The sequence below is a fragment of the Marmota flaviventris genome, chromosome 1 (assembly GCF_047511675.1).
Source record: "Marmota flaviventris isolate mMarFla1 chromosome 1, mMarFla1.hap1, whole genome shotgun sequence".
NCBI lineage: Eukaryota > Metazoa > Chordata > Mammalia > Rodentia > Sciuridae > Marmota > Marmota flaviventris.
The window spans coordinates 77,438,597-77,450,862 of NC_092498.1; the positions used below are offsets into that span (position 1 = coordinate 77,438,597).

The window sequence follows — 12,266 nt, forward strand, 5'->3', positions numbered from 1 at the left end:
TTAAGCAACTCTCAGATGTAAAACTTGCATAGAATTCTGTCTTTTCATAATTTATTAATGTGTATTCCTCAGGAGTGCTCCCCTTTATAAAGTTTATAAAGTTTCATGTTTGCTTTTCCTACTTGAGGATACATGATACTAAGGAGTAGGGACCACAGGTAGAATTCTCATTGCCTTCAGCAGTGCTAAACTCATCTCCCTCTCTCTATATTCTGTATGAGGGAATGACTGCAGATTTTGAAAAGTTCAGCGAAGGAGGCTTCATGCAGAAATGAGGTATACACTTTTGCTGGTGAGAAAATATGTATAGTCACAGTCTAGTTTGGTGACAGGCCAAAAGCACATAACTGGGGAAGCTTGTGCTAGTGCTCCTGAAATATAGTGCTTTGAGAAATGACACGCTGCCTCTTAAAAGCTATAAAGTTCTTACAGAAATTCTCAGTAAATCACAAACAGAATGCACATGACAAAGTAGATGAACACAAGACATTTACCAGAGATGAACGATTCAGAACATTTACCCAATTGCTAACAGTTGATCAGCTGGAAGAACTTTCATGGAGAGTGCCAGAAACAATTCAAACAGTGATTAGGAAGGCACTAGAGTTAATACCAAAGAGTTCTTACACATTCAAAATCCTCTAACTTCTATAAATTTATTTCTCCATCACCTGATGGTTTTGGCCTGTCATGACAGATTCTGGCGGCTTACGATTATTATCTATTTTATTTGCCTCTGGAGAGAGAGCTCTCACCCAGTTGCAGACATCTGTTTGCTCTTAGCACTATTGTTTCTTTCTGGGCTTGCCAACTTTGTCAGTTTAAATATGGCATTTATAGTATTCTTTCAATATGACAACCTAAGCATAATGATAAAAAGCACTACTCCAAGAAAAGTTAGGCCAAAAAATAATTTTTTTGAGAACAAGAAAGCAAGTCAAATTAGAACAGATCTGCATATCACACTCAGAAAATAGATCTATGAGTTCTTGCAATTCCATTCAATAAAAATGTCTTTGGGATAGGATCAATTATAAATCAACAAAAATATGCTAAAAAGGAAATTCTTCATGCTAAAAAAAAGAATAAATTAAGAGTTGTTTTAATGTAATTTATCATTAAAATAATAGCCTTTGAAGATAAATATAAAGCAAATATTGGCAGATTAAAAGTGAACTTAGCAGTTAAATTTTCATGGGCAACATTAAGCCTATTTTGAAAATGTACACATTTCTAGATTCAACTTAAAAGTAAACTTGAAGTCAGTTTGGAGATGCAAAGTTTCATGTATTTTATAAAAATTCTAATGTAAACTCAATTTCTAATACACTTCAGAATAAAAATAACAAGACAGCAACAGGAAAAAAGGATATCTGAAATTTATTTTTCCAAATGATACAGATTTCTAACAATATAAAATCATATACATTGTCTCCACAGACAGAAATAATAAACCACTATCCTACATTGGTACCCTAGAGACAGCTTGGAGCACGTTATCCTCCTAGAGATGCCAACTTGATGTTAGTAAAATATCGTTGTGGAGATGTGGAGTCAGAGGGATGTTTGGAAGTCTCTGGTGGTAGTTCATTTTCAAATATTCTAAAGAGTAAAGTAATGCTTCCTTTGATATTACTTTTCAGTGTAAGAACTTCAAAGCTTCAGGTTACCCAGTTAGAAGCAGTGAGTGTGTGTGTGTGTGTGTGTGTGTGTGTTAAAATGACAAATTAAAATTTTTGATCTTTGTAAAGTAATGCAATTACTATGGAACACTAAGAACTTCCCTGGCCACTGCTTAGAATGATAAAGACAACCAGAATCCACTGGGAGATCCTGAACCTTGGAAAGTGAAAAGGCTGTATTAAAGAAGGAGCTGGGGAAAGACCTACATGGGTTGTTTATTTCTATTGTTCCTCGAAAAGAATTAAGACTTGGGATTCCAAATGCCTTCGGAAATGACTGCTTTTGGTGTGTCATTGCATAAGGAAAAGGCCTAAATATCTAAAAATTAAATCCCATTGTCAGATGCAAAACAATAAACAAAAGAAGGTTAAAAATGACTCTACTTTTCAAAGAGCTAAATCTCTGCCACTACCAGTGAAATTAGATTACTCATTTAAAAACTACAATTGTCTAATGTTGCGGGAACTGACCCTTTACTTATAAAAAGAACTTACCACTTAGAGTAACAATGCCCTCTGCATTAGATAATTTTTTTGATTTTCATACTTCCTAAGTATAGATGTATGATAATTTGATCATTAGCATATGTTTCTAAAGTTTTTTAATACTTGAATTTAAAAAAAAAAACTCAAATTTCATCACAGTTGTAAAAATAGCTTATTACCTTCTCCATGCCCTCGTTTTCCAAGAGGACATATTTAACATTTTTAATCTTCCTGGCCTCTTCTGGGCTATCTTTTCCTGACTCACTTTCCCACTTCCTCTTCTTAAGAGTAAAATTCATGTCTTCAATAATTGGCAAAAAAAAATTCTATTTAAAATGCAACTGATATCTGAGATAACACATTAAGAATAAACTTTAGACCATAGTTACTCAATTAAAAGAATAAATAGTGGGACTTTTACTTGCATCCTGTTTTAAGGGTAAATGAAACACTAAAATAATTGTACCAGATGGGAGAAAATGCTGCATAATTGAGAAACTCAGAAGACAAACTTTGTGGATTCACAGCTTCACTCTGCATTGACTTCACTTGTAACCAAAAGAAAGAGAAAAGCTTTGTTTTATATTGTTCTCTTGAAGCTGCAAATTTTCACAAGATTTATAGATTTTTTTTAAGGGTTTATACTTTTAAAGAAAGGCACACTCTCTAAAAAGGGTCCTCAGATGTGGTATTCAAGGTCATCAGTTGACATTTGACCTCTCCAGAATTGTCCCTAATTCCTCAAATGACTGCTGCACACAGGACTGCCTGCCCCATCTCAATAACTAGTTACTGGGCACTGGGGAGATAGTGGGAATATATTCAACAGCTCTCACATACAGCCTTACATAGTTCATTTTTGTGGACTCAGCCTTGGTCCTGTTGACCCTTGAGTCTCCAGAACTGGAATCCCACCATTGAATCTCAGCTTCTGTCTTCATCTGCTTCTTCCCCTTGCACTTGGCCTCTGACTAATGTGACTCTGTAGCAGGTCCTTGAAAACCGCTGGTGGATCTGACACCAGTGCCTACTCATTTAGACTTTCTTTCATGTCTTGCTCCAAACTTGACTGTCTTGCTGTATACAGTTCAGACATCCCCATGATAGTGTCCCTGCAACCAGAAGTTTGGACCTTGTCCCCAGTGACAATTAATGCCAACTTAATAAAGAGGACATGGTTTTGAGAAAAAGGAAGGTTTATTTCTCTGCTAGCAAGGAAGAATCACAGGAGACTCCTGTCCCAAAGGCTGTGACTCTCCCCATCAGGAGGGACAGAGGGGCTTTTAAAGGAACTCTTCAAGGGTTACATTCCAGGTGTGCTCTGGTAGGGGGCCCCAGAGCACCCTAAGGGCTTATTAGGATTCACGTGTTAATTTGGGAGATATTTACTTCCCAGATCCTCACAGCATCTCCCTCCTGTAGTGGGTGTGTTCAAAGGCCTTTAATGAGGGGAAGAAAAGATAACACTGTCTGCCTAATCTTAGAGGGGAGAAGAGAGGAAAAAGAAAAACTTTTTTTTTTTTTAATAAGCCTTAGAGCAATGAGAAATATATTCACAAGGTGAAGGGACCACTGTTAACATCTCTTTCTGGGATCTGCATTCTGTACATTTGGCTCCATGGATCCCTCTACTTAGCTTTTACTTTGTCCATCTTCCAAGTTCCACCAGTTTCAGGGATCTCTCCAGACCCTACCCCAAACCCCAGCCCTGACTTCCCCTGGTCAGGACCACACTGCCATCACCTGGGAAATTATGAATTTAAAATATTTCTGGGCAAAATATAATCCAGTGGGTTTATTTTCAGTTGATCATTTAATTTCTGTTTATATTGAAAATTTGACCCTAAGTCATTAAATTATAGGTGTTAATAAAGATGGTAAAAAGTCAAGTCAGATGATTCAACAATATCATTTTACAAAGTTTGGGCCCCAAAGATTCATATTTAATATTTTTTATTTCTCTTTCTCTCTTTGTCTTTTTCTCTTTCTTTTTTTAAACTGGGGATTGAACCTAACATTCCCAGCCCTTTTTATTTAATATTTAAAATTTTGAGTCAGGATCTTGCTAAGTTTCTGAGGTTAGCCTACAACTTGGAATCCTACTGCCTCAGCCTCTGGAGTTGCTGGCATTACAGATGTGTGCCACTGTACCCTGGCTAATATGTTTTCGATTTAACTTCAGGCTCTCAGTCTTTTTTTTTTTTTTAGTTGTTCTAATTAGTTATACATGACAGTAGAATGCATTTTGATGCATCATACACAAGTGGAGTATAACTTCCCATTCTTCTGGTTATACATGATATAGAATTATACTGGTTGTGTAATCATAAGGTAATAATGTCTGATTCATTCTACTATCTTTCTACCCCTATACCCCCTTCCCTCCCTTTACTCTCCTCTGTCTAATCCAAAGGACATCTATTCTTCCCTAGATATGCCCTTTACTGTGAATTAGCATCCGCATATCAGAGAAAATACTTGGCTTTTGGTTTTTTGGATTGGTTTATTTTGCTTAGTATGATATTATCTAGTTCCATCCATTTGCCTGAAACAATGCCATAATTTCATTCTTCTTTAAGGCTGAGTAATATTCCGTTGTGGATATATATATATATATATATATATATATATATATATATCACATTTTCTTTATCCATTCATTGAAGGGCATCTAGGTTGGTTGCATAGTTTAGCTATTGTGAATTGAGCTGCTATAAACATTGATATGACTGTGTCACTGTAGTATGCTGATTTTAAGACCTTTGGGTATAGACCGAGGAGAGGGATAACTGGGTCAAACAGTGGTTCCATTCCAAGTTTTCTGAGGAATCTCTGTACAGTTTTCCAGAGCAATTTCACCAATTTGCAGTCCCACATAGCAATGTATGAGTGTACCTTTCCCCCCACATCCTTGCCAACACTTACACAATTATTGTATTCTCAATAATTGCCATTCTGAATGGAGTGAAATGAAATCTCACTGCAGTTTCAGTATGCATTTCTCTAATTGCTAGGGATATTGAACATTTTTTCATATATTTGTTGATCAATTGTATTTCTTCTTCTGTGAAGTGTCTCTTCATTTCCTTAGCCCCTTTATTGATTGGATTATTTGGGTTTTTTTTTTTTTTGGTATTAAGTTTTTTGAGTTCTTTATATATCCTAGAGATTAATGCTCTATTTGAGGTGCATGTGGTAAAGGTTTTCTCCCATTCTGTAGGCTCTCTCTTCACATCATTGATTATTTCCTTTGTTGTGAAGAAGCTTTTACGTTTGATTCCATCCCTTTTATTGATTCTTGATTTTATTTCTGCACTTTCAGAGTCTTGTTAAGGAAGTAAGACCACATGGTGGAGATCTGGATCTACTTTTTCTTCTGTTAGGTGCAGGGTCTCTGTTCTAGTTAGGTTATCAGTTTCAGCCATGTTTTCTGAGAGAAATCTCTCATGTCTTACATTGTTTGTTACTCTGTATTGCATATCTGTTACTCTGTTCAGAGTCACCAAATAAAAGTCATCTGATAGGCTCTTATCAGATATGTCAAAAGGTCTTGTTAGGAGCATCATGCCTGAAATAGTATTAGGAGGGAGAAGGCAACTGAGCTGTCCATTACACAAACCCTGAACATTTGCTAGTGGAAACCTACATAGAATCAGAAAAATAAAGACAATTTCTCGCTAGTTTGCCACAATACTTTGGTGAGTAAATCAGGGGATTTTCACATCTTCACAACAAACTCCCCAAGTATAATAAACTCATTGGGTATTCATTACAATTAATCAAAATGACAATGCATTAAAACTTAGAAGATTTTCACATCAATTTCCTCATGCAATCGAATACCTAATAAACACGACTCTTTATGAGGGTTCAGAAACTTTGATAGCATATTTCTATGTTTTAAAAAAGAATTCAAACATAAAGATCAACAATAAGGTTGTTCCATTAAAAGAAATTCAGTTGCACAATAAGGAACTGTGTTATTTTGAGGTTTCACTCATTTAGTTGTTACTATTGATTTGTGACCCAAGAAAACCTTCTTAATATATTCTTCTGCTGAATAGAGTTTTCTTGTATTTTGGTGAGGACATTTGACATTAATATTCATGAAGGATAATGGTCTGTAGTTTTCTTGCAGTGTCTTTGTCTGATTTTTGATATCAGGAAATGCTAGCCTTAGAGGGTTAACTTTTCCCGCTTGCCCTGCTTAGACTGAACACTATCACTATCATGCTTGGTATCATCTACAGACCCTGTTACAAAGATGGACACATAGTAAATGTTCAAAAAAATGATTTTGACTGGATGCAAGTATGCATGGGTAAATTGACAAATAATTTGATGATTTTTCCATAGACAAAAAGTTTCATAAGTTTTAAGTACCTCTCTAGTCTGAGATTTTGGAGCTTGTTTTACCCACATAAGAAATAAGAAACTGTTTTTTTTTTTTTTTGTCCCTAAACATGCCTTTATGAATGTGCTCAAGCTATCCCATTCATTTACCTAGAATGTTTTTATCTACTTAGTATAAATAGCAATTTTCTATGCATCCATTAGTAAGCAGCTCAAAGTCCAACTCCTCTATGGAGCCTTACTGTACTTTCCCTCCATAGAGTTGGGCTTCCTCTTCTCTGATCCATGTTTTCACTTTGTGCTTGCTTCTCTGATTTCTCTGTACTTTCCTTGACTATACATACATCCCAATTTTATTGTACAAATTCCAAAGGAAAGATCCAAGGTTTATTACTCTTTATTTTCTACAGCTCACAGGGAGCCTGGAACCCATCAGTGCTCCAACAATCAGAAGTTGCAGCATATAGAAGACAACAGAGGTCGGTATTAAGAGGCCTAAAAAGAAGAATGAAATCATGGCATTTGCCAGTAAATGGATGGAACTGGAGACTGTCATGCTAAGGAAATTGGCCAGTCCCCAAATACCAAAAGTCAAATTTTCTCTTTGATATGAGGATGCTAACACATAATAAGGTGGGGACGAGGGAAGAATAGAAGTTCATTGGATTAGAGAAAGGGGAATGAAGGGAAGGAAGGGAGAATAGGAGTAGGAAAGAGAGTGGAATAAATGAGACATAATTTTCTTATATTCCTATGAATGCACAATCAATGTAACTCCACATCATGTACAACCACAAGAATGGAAAGTTATATTCCATGTATGTATAGTATGTCAAAGTGCACTCTATTTTCATGTATTTCTAAAAATAACAAATTTTTAAAAATAAATAAAAGAGGGACTTGTAGGCAGTGCCACATGCAATGGAATGATCCAGAGATATGAAAATTCATATGGAAAGTTGTACTGAATAATGCTAATGTCAAACATAAGGAGATTGAGAGCAAAGACACCATATGATAAGCATGTGGAAAGCATAATCTAGTAAATTTTGTTAGTATAACAAACATGATAAGAATTATTTTATTTGTAATGAGCCTAACATTTGAATATGTACTAACAAATACATATGGAGGACATTCTCTCTCTCCAGCTTCCCACTCATATACCAAAACTCCATTAGCATTGTTTTAAATATTGAGATGCAACAATCATGAACCACAATTTTAATTGGTTCTGAATTGATCAGCATGAAATTAAGAATGAATTAAGAATTTGAAACAATTATGAACACTGAACCTGCTCAATGACTATGCTATCTCATGAAAGACTGCATTAGGCAGGCAGTTTAAAATGTCAGTTATTATTTGGAAATTCAAAAGCATGAAGTTTTAGGAAAATAGAAATGACATTAAATGTGAACCATTTAACCCCAAGTACCCTCCTCACATATCCAATACACATGTGTTTGGCAAACCCGCTGGACTCATAGCCTTGAACCCAAGAACGTTGCAAAACCAGATGTATATGATTTATTAAATAAACAGCTACAGATGTATTGGACAAGCTCTAAAATTGGTTCTGTAAATAGAACAAATGGAAGAGCAACATGGTGTGCAGAGATGTGGTTAAGATTGTGAGGTCTGCAGTCAAACGTTTTTATTTCAGAGCTCATTCCACCCCTTACTGCTACAGGACTTGTGCGAGTTCTCTCTTTTCTCATCTGGAATTTGAGATGACAATAATCACAAATTCAAAGAACAATTGTGAAGCTGAAATAGCAATGTTCTGAACAGTGTCTAACATGTTGTGTCAGATATTTGCTGTGATGATGATGATGATAATGATGATGATGATGATGATTAGTTCTACATAAAGGAACGTTAGTGTCAATGCCACCACATTAAAATATTGAGTTGATTTGTTAACTAATTATTAATAAGACCTGTTATGCTGATTTTCACCTCTGCCAGGTGCTGAGCAAGGTACTCAAGGTGAATAATTTCATTATCCTTCACAATGTGAATATGTTGAACTCGCTGAACCTCATTTTATAAAAGAGGAAATTAAGACTCAGAAGTTGCAAAATTTGCTCAAGATCACGGAGGAGATAGTACAGAGGCAGGTTTCAAATGCAAGTATGTTAGGTTCTTGGTATGCCAGCACTCTTCACTTTTCTATGCTGAAGTTCAGACTAATGGAAGAGAAAGTTAAGGGAAAAAAATTTTATTAGATGCTTGTTCGCTGCAAGTTTGTACACTTCTATTAGCTTGTGTTGCTTCTCAAATTTTAATCAAACTAGCATCCTAACCCAGGAAAGGATTTATGAAAAAAAAAAAAAAGTCTACCAGGTATGGTGTCTCTATTCAGCCTATTCGAAACTGATCTATACCTCTAAATTGATATTAACTTCAAGGAGGTATGGAGCTAGCCCTCCAAAGGAGTACTATGCTGAATAAACTCCATTGCTAAAATAATAAGTCAATATGAGGGACCCACCAAGTTTCCTATGCTCTGATTTTCTACCCATGACCTGTATCAGAACACTTCATGACTATGGTTCTTATGACTTTTCTACTTGGACTTAGTGTTTCTGGTTTGGGAAACATCATCTGACCCTTTCCCCTCACTTCATACTAGTAAAATCTCCTTTGTCCCAACTCCATTCATCATCTTTGTTCTGCCAATCAAATTAATTTTGACAGTTTCCAGTGTTTCTCTGAGAGGGATCCCTGGTGTTCATATTCACTTCTTTTCCTCTTTTTACCTTTCCTAGTCAGATTCGAAACATGGAATAGTGCCAGGAAAGGAGGAGGAGGAGAAGGAGAAAGAGGAGAAGGAGGGGGAAAGAGAAGAAGCAGCTTTCAATCCTTGTAAAGAAATGAAGTTTTTCGGAGAGGCAGATGGTAGGCCAATCCAGAACAAGTAGATAAATAAGAATCAAAATGACATTGTGGTAACATGGTGCTTTGAGCTTTGATTCCCTATCAGAGTAGGGCCTGGAGAAAATGACATGAGAGGACCTGCTAGGGTGGTGCTGTATCTTTCTTGATCTGGGTGTTTAGGAATAGTCACCCAGAAATTTCATCAAATATTACATGTCTTTATATTATACTTCAGTAAATATTTTAATTTACAAAACCCTAATGACTTTTAAAAAGTAATATGTTCAAGGTCTCAGTGGAAGAGTGAGATCTTGAAATAGAACATCTGCCTCCAGAGCTTAAGTATTTAGATTGCGCACACTACACTGCCTTTTTATTTTATAGCTCCAGTGTGTGCTAAAAAATGTAAAGAATATGGGTCCGAATCTCCTAAAACATGGACTATTGCTCTCTGATCCTCTTCAAGGAACCAGACTGTACCTGATTCATGGGGTCAAGTTAGGCAAACAATCAATACAGGAGAAAGACTTATGATGGACTTGAGAAAAGAGGAAGCGGAAACTGAGATAGTGGGAGCAGTCACTACAACAGGAACCATGACTAGATTCCAGGGGCCTCAGAGGTTGTCAAAGAGTAATGACTGGCACCCAAAAGTGAGCCTGAGGTTTCTCATGTATCCTAAATCTGCGTCAAGTGCACTGAATTGGACCCCAAACTCCATGACCCTGGGCTGGACAGTGGAAGAGCAATGTAGCTAACTTTTGGTTCTGAATCCAGTTGTCCCCCAGTGCACCTCAAAAAAGAAAAGGGAAGAAGGAAAGAAAATAGAGTCCAAGAAACAAGGCCCCCCAGTAAAAGCAAAATAGATACAGAGATAAGAGAAGCTTCAAATCAAAAAGACTAATCAGAAAGGTGAAAACTGTTTTAGGCCAGAGGACCTAAAACACAGAAAAGAAAACAGAATGGACGCTCTGGTTTTTCACTGGAGGAAGTTTGGAAGGATTTCTGAGGTGCTATGATTTTATGTGGGGCACTGGTTGGTTCGGGATACTCTAAGGAGGCAATCTCTAAGCACTGGTGACTGTGCCTGTGCTGCTTGTCATGGGGGAAATGAAGGTCATGAAATTACATTTTCTGTTTCCTAAAATGCTCCATAAAGTGTCTGCAACCTCTTCATGTCCAACCACAGTGACTTGTGCACACCGACTCCCATTTGGGGAAGGATCTGACACCTGTCCACAGCTCTGTTTCCACCTAGGAAAAATACAGGGAAATGTGGAAACTTCACTAGTCCCTTTCCCATAGATGTTTTTCAAGTTTCACAGACAAATAATCTCCAATTCTTTCTGCTGAAATATTTATTTCAAAGTCATTTGGAGTTTGGCAAGTTTTAGCTCAACCAGGTCATGGTTTTCCTTCCCTTCTGCAGAAGTTGCATAAAACTTCAGGTCAGAGAAGGGCAACATACTGGTGGGTCTCAGCAGCACTTCCTTCTACTTTAGTGGCCTGAAATACTCTACAGCATCCTGCACAGAGCTCATCTTATGTCCCTTGCTTGAAATACGTAGGAGAAGCTCACATCTTTTAATTTTTCAACCTAAAAAAAAAAAAAAAAAAAGAAGGCCTCATCTCTTGGGAAATGACATGTTAAAACTTAGTCCAGAAAGTTAACAAAAACCACAGTTTAGTCACTGAAAGTTTCAAGTTCCTGCTGACAACAAAAAAAATAAAAAGGAGAGTTAAAATTGTTGATTATCAAACACAATCAGAACATAGAGTAATAGAGAAAAAAATTGCAAAAAAAAATTAAATCTAAGACTTGGTTTTGTTGTCTGACACTGTGAAAGGTATCTTGAAAGATTATGAATTGTGTAATGCAGTGACAATAATCTGTTCCTTACAGGGTTGTCATAAGGGTGAGAAAGGTTGTATGTAAAGCATCCAGAGAGTGTTAATATGTGCTAGGCAAGGTTCTAAGTACTTTATTTGTATCACTTACATGTATTACCCTTTTATTCCTTCCAACCACCCACAAGTTAGGTTCTTATCCCCATTTTACAGATGTGGAAACTGAGGCACAGAGAAGTTTCAGTTTCTTACCTTTAGTCAGACAGCTACTGGTTGTTAAGCAGGATTTGAATCCAAGCACTCCAGCTCCATTAACTACTGCTTTGAACTGGCCTTGGTACACAGAGGATTTCTGAAGAAGGGCTTGACTAGTGGAAATTGACCAGGTGGGGGCAGCAGGAGATGCTCTAAGCTTCAGCCATTTACCTTTCTTACATACTATAGGATTCATTTTCCTGTTTAAAACACAGTAAGGGTCAAGTTCAAACTTTCTTGTAAATGAAAGACCGTCTTGATGACATGGTTTGTGCATGACTCTCTACTTCATACTGTTTTGCTTAGTTATTTTCTTGCTGTTTTTATTTTAGTTTTCTTTTTTTAATCCATGATTTTGATTTTGCCATACTCTATTGTAGTTGCGTGTATACAGGTCTGTCTGTGAAAGAATAGAACCCTATTAGGGGAATCTGTGCTTTCTTTCTCTGTTATAGTCCCAATGCTAGGGAGTAATATTCAGAATATTTAATTAACCATAAGGCAAAACCTTGTAACCACAAATCAATCAGAATAGATATTTCAAGTAAACAGCCAGTAGGAGGACTATACTACCAAATAGCCACACAAATGGGTGCCAGAACAATGGTGAGTACTTATTCTTTGTGAAGAAATGAATGAGTAAATTTAAGAAATCATACCACTCAGAATTTTTGCTTTCATTTCTGTCTTACTCTTGACTTCATTATGTCCCCCTTTCCCCTCACTTCTCAACCATATATTTTAAACAATATTTCATAT

At 36.5% G+C, this 12,266-nt stretch overlaps 1 long non-coding RNA gene across 1 annotated transcript in view; it reads right to left on the minus strand.

The window, feature by feature from the left end:
* Positions 1–11,680, minus strand: part of LOC117794746 (uncharacterized) — an 18,346-nt gene extending 6,666 nt beyond the window's left edge. The window contains exon 1 of the long non-coding RNA XR_004618610.2: positions 11,505–11,680. This is a non-coding gene — a long non-coding RNA (uncharacterized lncRNA). The remainder of the gene's footprint in view (positions 1–11,504) is intronic.
* Positions 11,681–12,266: the final 586 nt, after the last annotated feature.